The sequence below is a fragment of the Molothrus aeneus genome, chromosome 1 (genome assembly GCF_037042795.1).
Source record: "Molothrus aeneus isolate 106 chromosome 1, BPBGC_Maene_1.0, whole genome shotgun sequence".
Classification (NCBI taxonomy): domain Eukaryota; kingdom Metazoa; phylum Chordata; class Aves; order Passeriformes; family Icteridae; genus Molothrus; species Molothrus aeneus.
The window spans coordinates 112,620,628-112,637,231 of record NC_089646.1 but is presented as its reverse complement, the minus strand read 5'-3'; the positions used below and the strand labels follow the sequence as shown (position 1 = coordinate 112,637,231).

At 41.5% G+C, this 16,604-nt stretch overlaps 1 protein-coding gene across 1 annotated transcript in view; it reads left to right on the top strand.

Moving 5' to 3' along the window:
- The first annotated feature begins 10,461 nt into the window (after nucleotides 1–10,461).
- PCMTD1 (protein-L-isoaspartate (D-aspartate) O-methyltransferase domain containing 1) overlaps nucleotides 10,462–16,604 on the top strand; it is a 40,917-nt gene continuing 34,774 nt past the window's right edge. Inside the window, exon 1 of the mRNA XM_066563062.1 lies at nucleotides 10,462–10,684. The gene's annotated coding sequence lies outside the window, so the exon portion shown is untranslated. The remainder of the gene's footprint in view (nucleotides 10,685–16,604) is intronic.

Sequence of the window (16,604 nt, the reverse complement as noted above, 5' to 3'; positions counted from 1 at the left end):
TAATTTTCACACTCTCTCATGCCTGTGTTTTTTCAACGCTTTGTTCTTTTCCTTTTCATGTAATTGTATGAAAAATTAGAGATTGGGTAATACAGTTAAAAGCATATAATCCCTATGAAGATTTATAGTTTTTTATTGCCAAATAGGTGATTTTTAAAGTTTTTTTATTTCTTTATGTTAGTAAAAAATTGAGAATTGCCAAGAACCAAGATGAGGCAAACACAGAACCATATAATGGTTTGGGCTGGAAGAGAATTTAGAAATGACTTAGTCCAACCTCCTTGCCATGGGCAGGCACACTTCTCACTAAGACCATCCACCGTGGCTCTGAACAGTTCATGGCATCTGCAGCTTCTTTGGGCAACTTATTCCAGTGTCTCACCATGATACAATCTTTCACATGATTTAAAGGGTGGAGATTTAGGCACTCATGCCTAAATCTTTTGGAGTACAGAATGTTCAGTCCTGTAGTTGCATGCAAGAACGAGTTGGCTTTAACAATATCTTCCACTATTACCAGTATGCACTAAGAGGAAAATATTGGCATTCAGCATTTGCTCAAGGCTTAACACAAGCTTACTCATCCTTGTCTTGAACATAAAGAGAAATGCATTAGGCTAAATTAAAAAAAATGAGAGATCATAAACCTATTTCTTATCACAACAGTAAGACATAATTTTTACAAGAGACCAAATGTCTACCTAAGGCTGCTGAAACTATCAGAAGATTTTTAACTTGGCATATCTTAAACATGACAAATCAGTACAACCTTCATCTGGTTATTACACCCTGTAATTAGGTATTCACTGCAAAGTTTGGCCTGCCAAGTTATGTCTTTTAAGAGCCCCATTTGGACTTGATTGGTTAAGAAGTTCAACGTCATAGTCTAGTGCACCAAGAGGCTGTAATGGTCCTGATGAGAGCCCACTCACAAGCCCTGCCTGGGGCCTGAGAAGATTCATTTGGCCTCAGGTTGCTCTATCCTATAGGTGTTACCCCCACCCCCACATCGGTGTTCTGGCTTGTTACCTTGCTTTTGCTCTATGATATCTCCATAAACTCTGTTGCTATTACCACTCTCCTTTGCTTATCCCACTGTGATCAGACTGTGCCCTGGCACTGAGAGCTCTACTCATCCTCTGCTGTGGCTGCTCTCAGCTCTTCCTTCCCCTTTAGCTTTGGAGTCCTTCTCCTGCTGCTGGCTGGTACTCAGTGGCCACTATTCCTGTCAAAATGAATCTCTCTTAGAAGTGAGACCCCTGAAAGTCTTCAGCATATAATGCAAACAGCTGGGCATGGAGCAGCTCAAATCTACCACTCACTATGAGCATAGTCAGTTACAAGATCTGCCTTCGGTATCTTGGATTCTTCTACCACTTTACCCACTCCTTTCTAAAATGTGCTAGTAACTCTTCCTGCAATATGCACAGGCACTTGCAGGATGCTCTGCCTGGAATGGGTAAAACAACTTGAACAATGCCCTATTTGCAAACCAACCAGTGGCAAATGAAGAAGGGGGCATCATAATGCTTTTGGTGTTGAATAAAGCTGAAACCAGTCTGACTCATCAATCTCAAAATTAAGCATTCTGATAGTGAGATGAAGATGTGGCAGGACTGGTAAAGTACCCAGATAAAGGAATAAACACGTGATACTACCAACAACTTATCTAAAGCTGCTGAACTGACACATCTGGCCTGGAGTCATATGACTGACAATGAATCACTCTATACCATAAAAGCCCAGTCCTAAATTTTAGCAGCAGAGTCTTCTAACACATTCCTTCTAGGAGTGTATGTGTGGAGGTTCCTCCCATGAGTGGAGATGTCCCTCAATGTTATCTTTTCAGTGTGAGCAATAAATTTGCCCACAGTCACTGGTGGGGGTTAGTAACATCAATCTCTACTTAATAATTTATAGAAGTGCTTTAATATAATTGCTTCAACATTGTTTTAAAATACACTATATTAAAATAGTTGCTATAGCTCCTATACTGTGTAATAAATAATTCTGATAAAGATCTTATCTAATAGTTATCATAATAAATCATATATATTTATATAAATAAATCTTGTTTGCCATCCTTAATCTTGCAGGACAAAGTTCAAATACACATGTATAGTCCTTTAGACATAGATTGTTGACAAATCTGGGACTAAGATTGGATCCAGCCACACCCAAGCTACTCTGAGAAGGAGTTTAGAGAGCAAAGGGGCCCTTTCTGCGCCCTGTGACTCAACAGGAGGGCTTCTTTAATAAACTTTGTATGAAGATTGTCCTGCCCACAACAAAGAGTCTAGCTGTGCTTCAATCTATATGGCTTTGTATGAGAGCAGCTGAAGGCAGCAAAGATCTTGCTATTAGTGCTAGGGGAATCAGCTGGAGAAATGGCCAAAGAGAGACTCACAAAGCCAAAAAGAGACATGCATATTGCTCCCCATAGCCACAGTCAATTAATTGACTTCAGTGATGGTATCTTACACCTAACTAACATCTCAAAATTTTTACCTTTCTTGCAATTGCTCCAGGAGCCAGGAGTTAAAAGGGCAGGCCATTTAATTCCTTTTACTGTATACCTAAGCCTGTGGTGTACAACTGCAGATGAGGGACTCTAAGAAAACACTCTAAATAATTGGTTGAGATCTGCTGTAGAGATACTTTGCAGCTCTCATAACAATGAAGTTGCATCTAACTTCCTAAATAATATGCTCCTCAGACACAGTATGAAGTTTCACTTTTAGCCCCTCCCATCTACACATATATCAGACTTAATAATAGCCAACTGCATCATCCAAAAAGGCAAAAACAAGAGGGAAAGAAAAGTGCTAAAACTCTGCAAAATTTTGAGAAAAATATAAATTGTATTTTTTTAAGCATCAGGAGGTTGGAGGAGGCTAAAAGAAAAGATTAGCTTATTTTCTGTTAGAAAACTTTTTGAGAGCAACCTGCATCTTAAGCACATACATTTTGGCAAGCCTGTTGGATATAATGTAATATTTGTCCATGTCTCACAAAAATTACTTAAACTGGAGGATATGATATAATATGGACTTAATTGATATTAATATATTAATATATTTTATATGAATATATTATCAATTAATATTAATATATTTTTAGTATCTATAAAATAAATTAATTTTTCCTTGCTTTTTTGGTAGTCTGTTGATAAAGGATGCTTTTAGACAATAAAAAGAAGACCAAATATATATCTCTAACAACTCAATCCTACTGATTAAGAGATTTAAATTCATTTAAGGGAAAAAAAATATATAAACATAACCTTTTCACTTTGTCAAAAATATTAAATAAGTTAGAAATGGAACTAGAAGCATTTTGATACATTTTCAACATGCAGATAGCTTTCATCATCTTTCCTACTTAAAGATAAAAGCTGCATGTAAGAAATAGAGTACTTGGAGACTATTAGGTATCTGGTAATCAGTTGATCTTAAAAGCCTCCAAAATTATGGAGCATAGGCCAGCTAACTATCAGTAACTTTACTATTGTACACACTAATACCCTACAGGGTATTATCAACCCAAATATAGAAGAGAGGCTCCACAAGTTAAATTTAATTTAATTTAATTTAAATTACATATTGTTCCATATTTGATTAACAAAATCAGGCAAAAATAAAGTGAAAACATTATTTTCAGAATAATATATGTGCTGTTTATTTGCTATAAATAGAGCAACTTCCTTTAAATATGACTCATTCAAGGGAAGCTCAGAGACTGACTGTCTTTAAAGTATTAACTGTGGTGGCATATATTTTTTCTTGGTTTGAAGGACTGTGTTCCTTCTAAAAAAAGAACGTTATAAATTTAGAAAAACACCCTATTGATTTAAGAAAAGGATGACATAAAGAGTATGTTGTTGACTCACTGTCAGCTACATCTAGAGACAAATCAACATATTTCCATGGAGAATGTCTTGTGCTTGCAGTTTACAATCAATAAGGAGGACAGAAGTGATAATATATGACACTTTCTGCTTACATATTCATTTTGTATCCTAATATACCTCTGAGACAAGTCACAAATGTTTTAAAGCAGAAATACTGAAGGAAGACATTTCTTTTTCCATCAAGGGTCATAGAAAAACTAAAAAGTTAATATACATGAAATCTAAACAACTGGCACTTGCCTTAGTACTAAATTCTAGATTTTTTTAATATTTGATTGTGTAACTAGATTTTGTAGTACATCAATCATTATCTAGATGTGCTAAGTTTGTTGTATTTACGAGCAACATTTGGTTGAGCACTTGGCAGTGACTACAGGCCACTGGAACCCTTCTGTTGCTGCAACCTCAGGCTTGTTCTTAACAGAGAAAAACACCAGGAAGTTGCACACAAGAAATTGGAAGAGTAATTTGAAGAAGGTCAAAAAGCTGATCATGAGAGACACATCCTTAAGACCAATGTCTATGGCCATAGACTCCATTTAATTTCTTTCTTCATTTCATTCACTCATTTGTATCTTTAAGTTAAAATATTTGGTTTCATTGTTTTGGTATTTTTCTTTTTGTAGTATGTGCTTTAAATGTCTTAAAATCTGAACTGAGCTCAGCTTATGTTCTGACAACCAAGACACTTCTAGCTCTCTGCCATGCTTTGCTCACTGCCAGAAGCTCTCCCAAAAATTGCTCCAGAGGGGCTGAGAGTGATAATATCACGCTAGCAGAGCACTTCATGGCAAGGAAAAAAAGCCTCATGCACTCTCCTAACCAGTTGTTTGCAAGCATAGCACTTTTGGAGATTATCACTGCTATTCCTGCCTACTCCAGGCATCAAAAGAAGATGGTTTTGCTACCATTGCATGAGATTTCTTTTCACAAAGTTGATAAAAGTTGTGGCCACTTAAATGGGGTGTGAGAGATGGGATGCACAGATAAGATAACAGGCATCCCAAATAAATATATGTAACTCAAACCTCAATGCATTTTATTTGGAGTGTTTCAGAGGAGTGTGACAGTGATACACAACATTCAAAATGCTTACAATTGCTTAAAGCAATTCATATTTGCAAAGAGGGCATATCAAAATTTACAGCAACGAACATCTCTATCCCTAAAAACCCAAAATGCCTTAGCAAGTTACAGTAACAAACTGCCTCTCTGAAGGGGGCCAGAGAGAAGAAAGGATGTGCAGATCTCAAAGAAACAAATGGCAAGTCTTAAAGACCAGTAGGAATATTCAGTGAAGGAATCTGGCACATAGGCAAGGCCTGTAGTAAAGGTTGATTTACTCCTTTTAAAGGCACTCTTTTCAATCACCTAGCTCTGGAGCTTTGGGAAACCTTGTTCTGATCTAAAACTTGATTAGCATACAACCACTTTTATCCAAGACAGTAATGCTCAGTTTGTTTATCCAAACTGCAGATTAACAAAGATGCAGAGACACTATACACTGTGTATGTAGATCTTACCAGTTTTACAGGTGAAATCTTTCAAGTCTCACCTGTCAAAGCAACATTGTACAAATGTGACTAAACTGCTTTCAGAGCCAGGCCACACCTCAGCTGCACAGCTGCTGGTTCCAGAGGCCCACATAACAGCCTGTGGATGATGGTTTGCCAGGCTGGTGTCTGGCAACTCCTAGGGACTGCAGGTTACACCCTGACCAGTCCATTACAGCTTAGCTACAGGTGTGCTCATCCTGTACATGCAACCTGAAGGGACTCAGCTTGGGCACTCTCTGGGGGATGACCCAGTTCTCTTCCTGGGAACTGAAACATCACTTACCACAAACCTTTGGAAATGGTATGATGACTGCTGGGATCAGATGAGAGCCACAGAAGGTACATTCAAACATCTGTGAGTGAAGAATAAAAAACCAGAACATTTTAAAAATATGAAAGGTAGCCCAAAAATTCAGGACAAATTAAACTGCTTTCCTGAAGTTATTTCTTTTTCCTTTGCATTACTTGTGTTGTTTTTATTAACACAGTACTTTTACTCTCTGAGACAATAAAGTAATGCAGGAAGACCAAGGCTGCAGGACAAGGGAAGTCACTGCACCAGGTCTCCATTTCAGGGCCTCTTCCTGAAACAAACTACGCCAGTGGAATGTGTGACACAGCGTGAAGTATGTGCTCACTGTATCCAGTTGCCAGAAGTGGTATCTGTTGTAGAGAGCAGAGGACAACGTCTGAAAACTGGAGCTGCTGCTTCTGTCGCACATCTTTTTTGTTCTACATCTGTAAAACCAACCAGTCAAAGTCTGTCAGGAAAGAAAATCTACAAAAAATAAAGGAAAAGAAAGAAGGCAGTCAAAAGAAAAAATAAAAAGACAAAGAGCTCAGTGGATGAAAGGTAAGTGTCAGGAAGTTATCAATATTAGAGAGTATATTAAATAGATTTAGGAAATCAACTATAATTTTAAAATGTTTGATAATGAAAGATGAAACAAAAGTACAGAATGAAATTTGTCAGGGGAAAGGAAATCAAACAAGATTGTGGAAACTAGAGAAAAAAAGTTACATGCAAAATGAATGAGGAAAAAAAAGCAGAATCAGACAACAGTTGCTTCAAAATGACAGTGAGCTATAAATATTTTCTAAAAAGCTGTGTCAACATACAAAAGCATGCACAACAGTGTGAAATAACTAATTACAAATAGAGCTAAAGTGTAAGTCTCTAATATCCTTATCCTTGCATTGACTTTCCAGAGCTAAATAACAAAGTAAAGTTCTTGGTAGGAACAATCCAAGCCTTAAGAAATCCTACAAAACATTATGCTGTCACAACTTAATTAAAATTAGATTTCATTGCAGAACATAAAAAAATATTTTAAACAGTATCAGCTTAAGCTCCAGCAAAAATCTTACAAATTTAAACTCTATTAGATTTAGAAAATGACATGTCTAAAAATAAATGTTAAACTTTAATATTTGTTTTGTATATTTTCCGTAGCATTTAGAGTATTTTAAAATGCTTATTCAATAACAGAACATAGAGTTCAAACTGATTGAAATCAAAGTACCTTAAATGCAATGATATATAAATGGTTTCCATTATTTAGAGATGGGCAAAAAATATAAGCAGTGCAAATGATGCGTTATTTGTCAGCTTTATGCCAACAGGATTGTGTTCAGGGAATGTAATTTGCACCATTCTACTTTTAAGCTATTGCCACTGTTAGGAAGGCCAGTATGTTTAAAGGACAACTTTTTTCTATATAAATAAAAATTAAATATGACAAATAATACACCTACTCAGTATTTGTGACATGATCTTTATTTGAAACAGTTTTCATTATAAATTGCTGTGTATATCCAATTTTCTGTTCATTATACTAACAGTTAAGTCTAAATACTTAACCTTAATGACCCCTGGTAACAAATTTCAAATTTATCTAAAAAAATGGCAGTCTTAAGTACTTCTCTATTAGATATCTGAATGTTATAACCTTCACCAGAAGCACAGAATGAAGATTCACTGGGGTCTTCCACATAGTTCAGACTTTATCTGCATGATCATGAAAAAATAACAAGGCAACAGGAAAAAATACTGAAAAAGTAAATTATACTTCAATCTGCAGATGCAATAGAACAATACTAAGCTTGCACAAAATAATGAATTTGGGGACACTTTAGCCTAGCCCATTGTTTTATGAGGGTGAAAGGATGTTCACTGTGCTTCAGTTAAGAAGCATGTTTCGTTATTTCAATTTCATTCAGTTAAGAAGTGGGAAATGATGGTTTTGAACTTAGCAAGCTTATACAGAGCTTTAATGTGCCTGTCACATAATACTTTAGCTTTTTTTGAGACTATTAACTTAGATTCGAATGAAAACAAATTTTGCCCAAATGATGTACATCTCAAATTTAAAATAATGTAATAATAAATATCTTTCACGCCAAGATGCAGAAGTTACATGCTGCATCAGAAAACACACACCTTGCTTCTTTTTTCACAATGGATGGACAGGAGCTAGAACAGATTTGGATAACTATACATGCTTGAGTAGAATTTTCTGCTAGATCAGAATGCTGCAGCTTCTTTTCAGCTCTGAAAGAAGATGGCAGAATGGCCTTCCTAATTGTATGTCCATGTTCACTGCAAATGGAAAAAATAGTTCAAGCATGGTAATTTACAGAGGAAAAAAAGCTATCTGAAAAATTGTCTTAAAAGTGAATGAGCAAAACATGGCCATAACTTCTGTCCTGACTGAATACTCATCAAGTTCACCTCATCTGAAAGGTAATGCCTACATGCTGCTCAGGCACAAGAATATCTAGGATGTGATGGAAAGAGAAGGAAACCTTCATACATACAACAGGCAGGAAATCATACACACTTATTACATCTAACTAAAAATTCCTAATAGAAACAAACTTATAATATTCAAAGCCAGCAAAAATTATTTATTTACTGATGCAATGATGCAAGGCATATTTCAATGTGAAAATTGAATTTATGTGTTTATTCTCCCTTTTATTTCTCATTCAAGGAGCCATCAGTTACATCACTAGTAGAGTGGCAATTTGTAGCACTATTTGAATTACTCAGTCCGATTGACAGGAGACTTATTTTCTTCTGAGCCCCGGCCTAACACAAACTCTCCCCCTTATTTTGCCAATTATCTTCACCTCAGTTGTTGCCATCTACAACCATTGTGTGCTCCAGGTATTAATTAATCCTGCCCCCCAACAGAGTAATACTCCTGGCCTCCTACCAGCTACACTTTTATGTCCTTCAATTCTCAGGACTCTTAGAAATCCTGTTCCACCACTACTCAAACTTTGGCTAAAGCTCAAATCTTTGTGCCTTTGGGCTGCATTTCACAAAGTACTCAATGCTTACAACAATCTAGATTAAATTATCATTGTAAATGTCTACAAGTTATCTAGATTAGTTTTATTATAACACCCACTCAACTTCGGGTTTTCATATCCACTAGCCTGAAATCCTTAAATACTACACCTTTTTCCTGATTGTTTGGTGAACATGAACTTACTGTTCCTGCAGTCATCCCTTTTCTGATACTGACCTCAGGCTTTTCTCATTTCTTTCCACAAAAAAAACAGATTAGCCAAATTGCTACAAGTCCTGACACCTGTGTAACTCTTAATTTTCCCAAACGCCAGGCAAGCCTACTTTCTCCACTAACTCTCCAAATCCCACATCATTCCTCCTTACCAAATCAAACATGAGACAATGCCTCAGAAACATCACTTGAGACCAGGGCTCAGAATGACCCAACAATCTTCATCACCTTGGGCTTCAAGTCTGCACTGGGTCCCAGGCTTCCCTGAGTTTCCACTTAGGTCTCGTTCTTTCCACAATACTCCTTCCTTTCCCAAATTCATAGAATCATAGGATACCCCTAGTTGAAAGGGTTACACAAGGATTACCAAAGTCAAACTCCTGGCCCCCCACACCAAGAATCACACCATGGGATTGAGAGTGTTGTCCAAACACTTATGTCAGACTTAGTGCCCTAACCACTTCTCTATGGAGCCGGTGCCTACAGTTCTCAACAATCCTCAGGGTGAAGAATCTTTTCCTAATATCCAACGAAAGCCTCCACAACATCTCCATGCCGTTCCTGCAGGCCCTTTGCTGGTCACCAGAGAGAAATCAAGTGCTCCCTTCCACTTCCCAGGGAAGCTGCTGCCTACTGTGAGGTCTCCCCACGCTCTCTTCTCCAGGCAAAGCAAGCCCAATGACCTCAGCTGTTTTTCTTGCAGCATCCCCTCTAGACCTTTTTACCATCTCTACAGCCCCCCTATAGACGTTTTCTGACATTTCTAATGATTTCTCTGAGCTTTCCTCGTGATCTCTTACTTCCTGTAAGAAGTAGTTTTTCAAACTATCTTTCGGAGCTTCGACAACAAACCCGAGCGCCCTTCTCTCGGGGCGTGGGGGGAACCTTCTGGCCCCCCTTGCGAGAGGCCCTACAGGACGATCCCGCAGAGCCGCCGCGTCCCCTGAGGAAGATGAGAACGCCAAGCCGAGTTCTTCCCGACGGGCACCAGGGACACCTTGCGCATGTTTTTAAACCCGGGCCTTCGGCACGGCTGCTTGACCCCTGCCGCCCACCCGCGGTGCCGCCGCCGCACAACAACACGGTGCTGCTGTCCGTGCTCGCAGCCCACGAGAGACCAGAGGGCCGGGGAGGGCACAGGGGATTGCCGGCAGCGCTGCCCGGCCGGCAAGGAGGGGACGCGGGGCTGTCGGCAGCGCTGCCCGGCCAGAGGGGAGCGCACACGGGGGATGAGGGGGGGGAAGGCAGCGCGCGGGCCCCCAGCGACCCCAGGGCGACTGGTGACGAGCGCCGCGAGCGCCGGCCGCCCATTGGCTGTGGTGCGGGGGCGAGCGGCCAATCAGGGCCGGGCTCGGAGCGGCGCAGCTCTCGCCCTCGCCTCGCCCCGCCCGGCGGCCCCGCGCGCGGGGGGCGGGGTCACGTGACGCTCTGTTTACATCCTCTCAGCTGTCGGGCCCCGCCTCCCCCATCCCGTCCCGTCCCGTCCCGTCCCGTCCCTCGCACCGGCACCGGCCGCCGAACCGACCCGCGCACCCCCGACCCGCGGCTGCCAGCGCCGCTCTCCTCTCGATTGGCCGTTTGCCCGCGGCCTGCCGGAGTGCTCTTCTGCCTGCAATTCTCGCCCCCAGCCCCCAGGCGGGTCTCGCCGGTGCCGTCCAGCGCAGGGTCCGGGGCCCGCTGCGGAACGGGTGAGTGTCCCGCACTGTGAGGGGGTGGGCAGAACTGCGCTCCGGCCGCGCTGTGCGGCGCGGAGGCCCCGCCGGACGGCCGGGACGGTGGGTTGTGGCGGGGGAGGGGAGATTGCGGCCCTCCGGCCCCTGCCCTGCGGCCCCTGCCCTTCCCTGGCTCCCCGGGCGCTCCGGTCCCCATTGTCCGCGGGCCCCGCACGCAGGCGCGGGGGAAGGGGGATGAGGGGGAGGCGTTGTTTTCGTGCAGCCGGGACAGGGCGAGGGCTCGCCCTAGGGAGGGACAGGACCGGCTCTGTGCGTACGCCCTCAGCAGCCCCTTCTTCTCCTCCTGCTCCTTTGCTTGAGCCTTGCCACCCCTCGCAGCGTCTGCGTAATGAATAATCTCTGGCCCAGAAGGAGTTGGGGGGAGGAGAGGTGGTTGGTATAGCTGCCGTGGGCCTGGGAGCTGTGAGAGGACGAGGACAAGAGAGAAGGTTCCAGCCTCGAGATCCCGGCGGGGGGGTGGTGGTACAGGCAAGGTGAGGGCAGCGCTTGTCCCCCGCTGCGGCTCAGCGCCTTGCCTCCCCCCTGTGACGGCTGTGCGTTTGCCTTTCGCCTTTGAGGAAATGCAGTGAGAAGGGAAGCCTGCGGTTTGGGGGATTTCTTTGGGCTTGGTTTCTTTGGTTTCTTTTTTTCACTGTCGAGTCTTTACAACCTCGTGTGCTTGTGGGGACCGCGTTTTCCAGGCCCAGGCATCGTTGAGGGGTGCGTGAGACAACATTTCGTTTTGTTTCAATTAAAAACCCGTGGGCTAATGCAGGGTATTTCTCTTTCTGGGAGTGGAGGAGGTGGTGCGGCTGCAGCAGGCGTAAGATACTTTGTTTACATAAATAAAGTGTGTGAAATGCGCGATAAGTTCGCTTTTCGCTCGCAATCCAGGTCGGTGAGCATTCCTGGCGGCAGCCGCCGGAGAAAAAGGAGAAGGCTGCCGCTGCCCCCCGCTTTGCCATAAACGCACATTTTGTTTCTGTTTATATTGTGGTCTCTGTTTTGGCTGGGAGAAGACTAAGGGGAGGAGCAGGAACTGGCTCCGGGGCTGCCACCTCCTCCTCCCGTCTGTTTTCTTTGTTGTTATCAGCTGGAGGAGGCGTCCTGGGGTCACGTCTGTAGCTGAGCTGCGGTCTGCGGCGGTGTTAATGGGATTCCTCTTGGGCCCGAAACCTCGGGCCGCCTCCGCAGTGCTTGTGCGGGTCTGGTCTGACCTCCGTGCGCCCTCCTCCCCCCTGCCTCGGCAGCTGTCCGCGGCTCGCTCTGAAGTTGCAGGAAGAAAAGGGGGAGCGGAGGGAGAAGGAATCTTGGCATTTATTTGATACTCGGTCAGCAGCCTGGGCCTGCTGTATGCAGCTCTGTCATAAAAAAAAACCCAAAAAACACCAAAAAAAACCCAACCCTAGACAAACCACCAAAAACCAACAAAAGCAAAAATGGAAACAAACAGCTAAGGAGGAAAGATGAGGGGCTGTCTGTTTAAAAACAAGTCCTTTATGAAAGTGCTAAACTACTCCAGTGTGTGGAAAATGCTTGTGTCCTTGCAGTACTTGCCAGCGCCAACATAGTTGGTGTTCTCCTAGGTTTGTTTTTTTTTTTTTTACTCCTGTCAAGTAATAAGTCAAGCACAGTAGAACTGCAGGCTTTAGCAAGAATGTAAGGTTTCTTCTTATAAAGAGCAGCAAATGTTGAAGCCCACACAAAAAATACCCAGAGTAAGGCTAGTCAGCACTTCAGCAAATTAATGAAGATACCCAATTCCTCTTAACCATGTGACCTCTGTGTTACAGAGAATGCTTTTCTAGATGGAAGGCACAAAAAATCCAGTGCTTAGAGTTAGTAAATTACAATAATGTGTGGTGAGAATGTCTTTGTAACCTTAATCCATTCTGCTTGCAAATGAATTATAACGTGCTATACGCTTTTTTCCCCCAACAGGACCATTACCTAACTCTGGGCAGAAGATCTCTGGAAGGGATCAGGCTGGGATAAATGGAGCTGTCTTCTGCAGAACTCCTGCCTGATTTGTTGGGAGAGTTTGAAAAGTATTTTGGATTTGTAGGTGGAAAAATGTGTGACAGATCGATTGGTATTTTAACTGACTCTGGGTGAATAAATATAATGATAGGAATGTTAGAAGTATGTGAGTGAGGTCAGAGAGCCACAATAAGGGCTTTGGAGATGGACACTTAGCCAAATGTTCTTTACAACAGTCAGTGTCCCTCAGAAGTGCTAGAAAATACAATTGGATGTTGTTGGGAGGTCTGCAGTGAGGAGAATATAATGAAATTGCAGAAACAGAAAAAAGTATGTAATACTGGATAGTCCTCGATGGCCAAATTTTATCACTGTGTCTGTGCAGGGTTAGTTCCTTCCCTGCATCATCTCTGATCTTCATTCCAGAATTTTTGTAAAAATCTCCCTGCCTCTCTAATTGGCCTTCTTCCTCGATTTGCTTCATCCAATCTGTGGCATTACTTGCTTTAGATATGTGACTGGCCAGTTTCAATTTTGCAGTATACTATTGATATAATCATGAAATCTTGCCATTTTTATAATCATAATCTTGACAGTTTTGTGGTTTTTATTGTTTAGTCTTCTTTTTGCCTGTCAGTGACTGCCCCAACCTGCAGCTCCTTTTGAAGAGGCTTTTGCCTAATAGGAGACTTAAAAATAGGACCTCAGTGTCAGGCATGTGTTGTAGTTTCCATGCCTGTGGTGGACTGTACCAGAGCAGTCACTTGGCTGTGTTTCTGTAAACTTGAAGCACTTTGAGATGGAAGTGTGTATTCTGAAGCTGAAGGTAGGCTTCTTAGGCATGATACCAGTGCAGGTGTAAGTCTTAAGGCAAACTTGGAAGACATTAGCTCAAGATTCCTGCTGCAACACATTGTAGTGTGTCGTTCTTGTTTTTTCCCCCCAGAGCCAGGCAATAAAATTTCCCTATGGAGTGTCTCACAAAGGTTTATGTCAGGTGTTTCAAAAATTCCCCAGAACAAATACATTAAAAGCAATTCTGAAATACTAAGCATTATGGTAATGCTCATGCCAGTCTTAGAGGTGCATGGAGAGAAACACCTGAGAATACAGTAATTTTTTTCTGGATGAGAGGTGTCTTTACATGTACCTGTTCTTGTCATTTTCTGCTTTGTTCCCATTTTCAGTAGGAATGTCACAGAGATCTGCTATTCTACCCTGCTGAACTGAAAGTGATGTTCTGGAGCTGATGATTAATTAGCTCTCTGTGTAAGAAAAGTGCCTTGAAGTCTCCAGCACTTGGCACCCTTGAATGCAGACGTTGTTTATATAATCTCATTTGTTTTATCTACTTAGAATGTAAACTCCTCAGAGCAAAAGTAGGTAGAATGTAGATGCAATATGTTTTGCAAATGAATAATCAGGTATGTGACTGGCCTAAGGCACTTCAGGAATCCTCTGGCAGGGTCGGAAGTTGATCTGCATACTTCATCCTCTCCAACAAGTGTGGATATTTTGAATGGAGAATTCTTTTAATGTATCTGCTTTGCAGAACTGTGTTCACACTGTTCTGCTTCATCATTTATGGAGTTATAGGGACTGAAGTGTGGTAGTTATATGAAATATTATGGGTATAATTACATGAGAGCATCAGGAAATAAGTACTGTGCTCCAATTCCTTTGGGTCTTATTTGTGTGCACTGGATGTTAATGAAAGCCTTCAGGCCTCCTTCATGCAAGCTCTTAAAACAGTTTCTGCTGCTGTGTTACTTAAGAAATTTGGGCTGGACTTCTGGTCCTTGAAGAAAGGATAGAATTTATAGCAACTCAGGATGCTGAATATAATATTTGTAGGACTGAAAGATAGCTGGCTGGCATTCAGAAGAAGGTTGTTGGTTTTCTCTCCTTTTTGTCCTGGTATGTCATGCCTACTTCATGTTTCAGAGAAAGTCTTGCAAAGTCGACAGTGATGTTAACCTCAAGGAGCTTGGAATACTGATGGAATGTATGTGTGTGGATTCTTGCTGAATCTACTCATTAGAAGCTTATTGCAAATGTTGAAAGTAAGAAGTAAAAGTAAACTGTAAGCAAAAATGTCTTTAAAAATGGCAGTTAGTCCAAAGAAATTCATTTTTGGAAATAAGAAAAGGATTGGAACCTATAGGGTTGGACACAGGTCTGGAGAACTTTTGTAGCGTCTTTATCACTTATACATTGTGACTGCAATTGGTATGTGACATATTTCTCAATTAATTTTATCAGTTCTTTAAATTGAAGCACAAAAATATGAGTTGTCCTTTATTGTGAGGAAAAGACAGTGGTTTAGAGGCCATTACAGAAGACTTAAAATAAGCAAAGAAAGACAAACCCCACAGCCCTAAAAGAGATTAGGTGTAACATCAGGAGTCACCATGGGAACTCACAGGCTACAGGTTCTGGTGTATTCTCATACAGTGAAGTTCTTGAGTGGGGAATTACTGTGGAACTTCTCTTCTTAGAGGGCTGTCTTGGGGCAGAAAAATACTTGGAGCTGGCTGCTTAGAAAATGCATTTTATGAAGGTTAGTTTTGGACCTCTGGTTTGGTTTTGTTTAGTGAAGGCAGGATGTAAATATCTTGCTTTTACAAGTGCAGAGTATTGAGCTCTATGAGTTGTGTGCAATTGGCGGTTTAAGATACTGTGAGTGTTGTTAAGGTTACATAACAGGTGAGGTTTGGAATGCCTCTCAAGTATAGCATTTCACTTGATTTTCTCACAGTAGTATTTGGTCAGCATACAGTTGCAAAGCAGAGTTGGATTTGCTGTGTTTCTAGGGTGTAAAAGAGTACAGTTGTAATTAATATTGAAAAACTTGTTTGAGGAAACAATTCAGAATTTGACAACAAAACATTAAAATCAGGTTTAAAACGTAACAGGCTTTCATCGAGTGGTTTGATAGTGACATGAGATGTTTTTAATCCTGAATGAAAGACATTTATATGGAGGTGCTGCAGGGCATCAGAGTTGTCAGCATGGAGCTATTAGATATGAGAGGATTTACTGGAGACCTAGATTATTTGAAGTATTAAAAACAAACAAAAAAAAAGATGGCAGGAAAAATCTGAATTAGAGATAGCTCAGCAGTTAGAGAAGAGAACCCTTGTCTTGGTTGATGACGTGTGCTTTACTGGAGATGGTGTGTGTTTAGAGACACACATGCACAGAGAATATGTGGACAACCAACCAATTCTGTGGCAGTGTAGAGACTGTAAACAGGATCTCTGTTCTGGATGTTTTTAGAACCTGGTGATGACAGACTGGTTGCAAGTCAGTGTCTCCAGGTTTGCTCTTCTGGTCTCTTTTGGCCAATAATGTCTTTTATCTGGTTGCTTTTCCAGTTCCAGCTGTTGGGTTCCTTTCAAAGCAGTCTTAAGTGACACAGAAAGAGCAGCTCCTCTGACTTAGTTGCAGAGAAGCAAGGACAGGATGTGGCCAGAAGAGTTTTCTGTTTTGTTGTTTAGCACTAATTGTTGCTGTAGCACCGGCCAAGTAGCCAAGAGTTAGCATGAGCACCTAAAATAGCACTAGAGGTCTGTGTTTGAGTACTCACGTCACATCACAAGTACCAGAAGCTTGCTGTTTTTATTACAAAACCTTTTCTTTGCATGATTTCTAAACAGATAAGTCTTATTAAAGCTGTCAGTAATCATAATTATTTCTTCCTTTTTTTTAACAACTGGCTTGTTAAAGTTTTAAGTGATAGGTGCATATTTCTAATGGCAAATTAGGCAATCTTGAAAACTATTTTCATGATGAACAGTGACAACTTTGTAATACTGGATAATGTTCCTCCAGGAGGCATCTGTCACTGGGAAGATTTTTTTTTTTCCAGCTGATGTCTACAAATGTCATTTAGATTTAATGGTAAGAGTTAGAG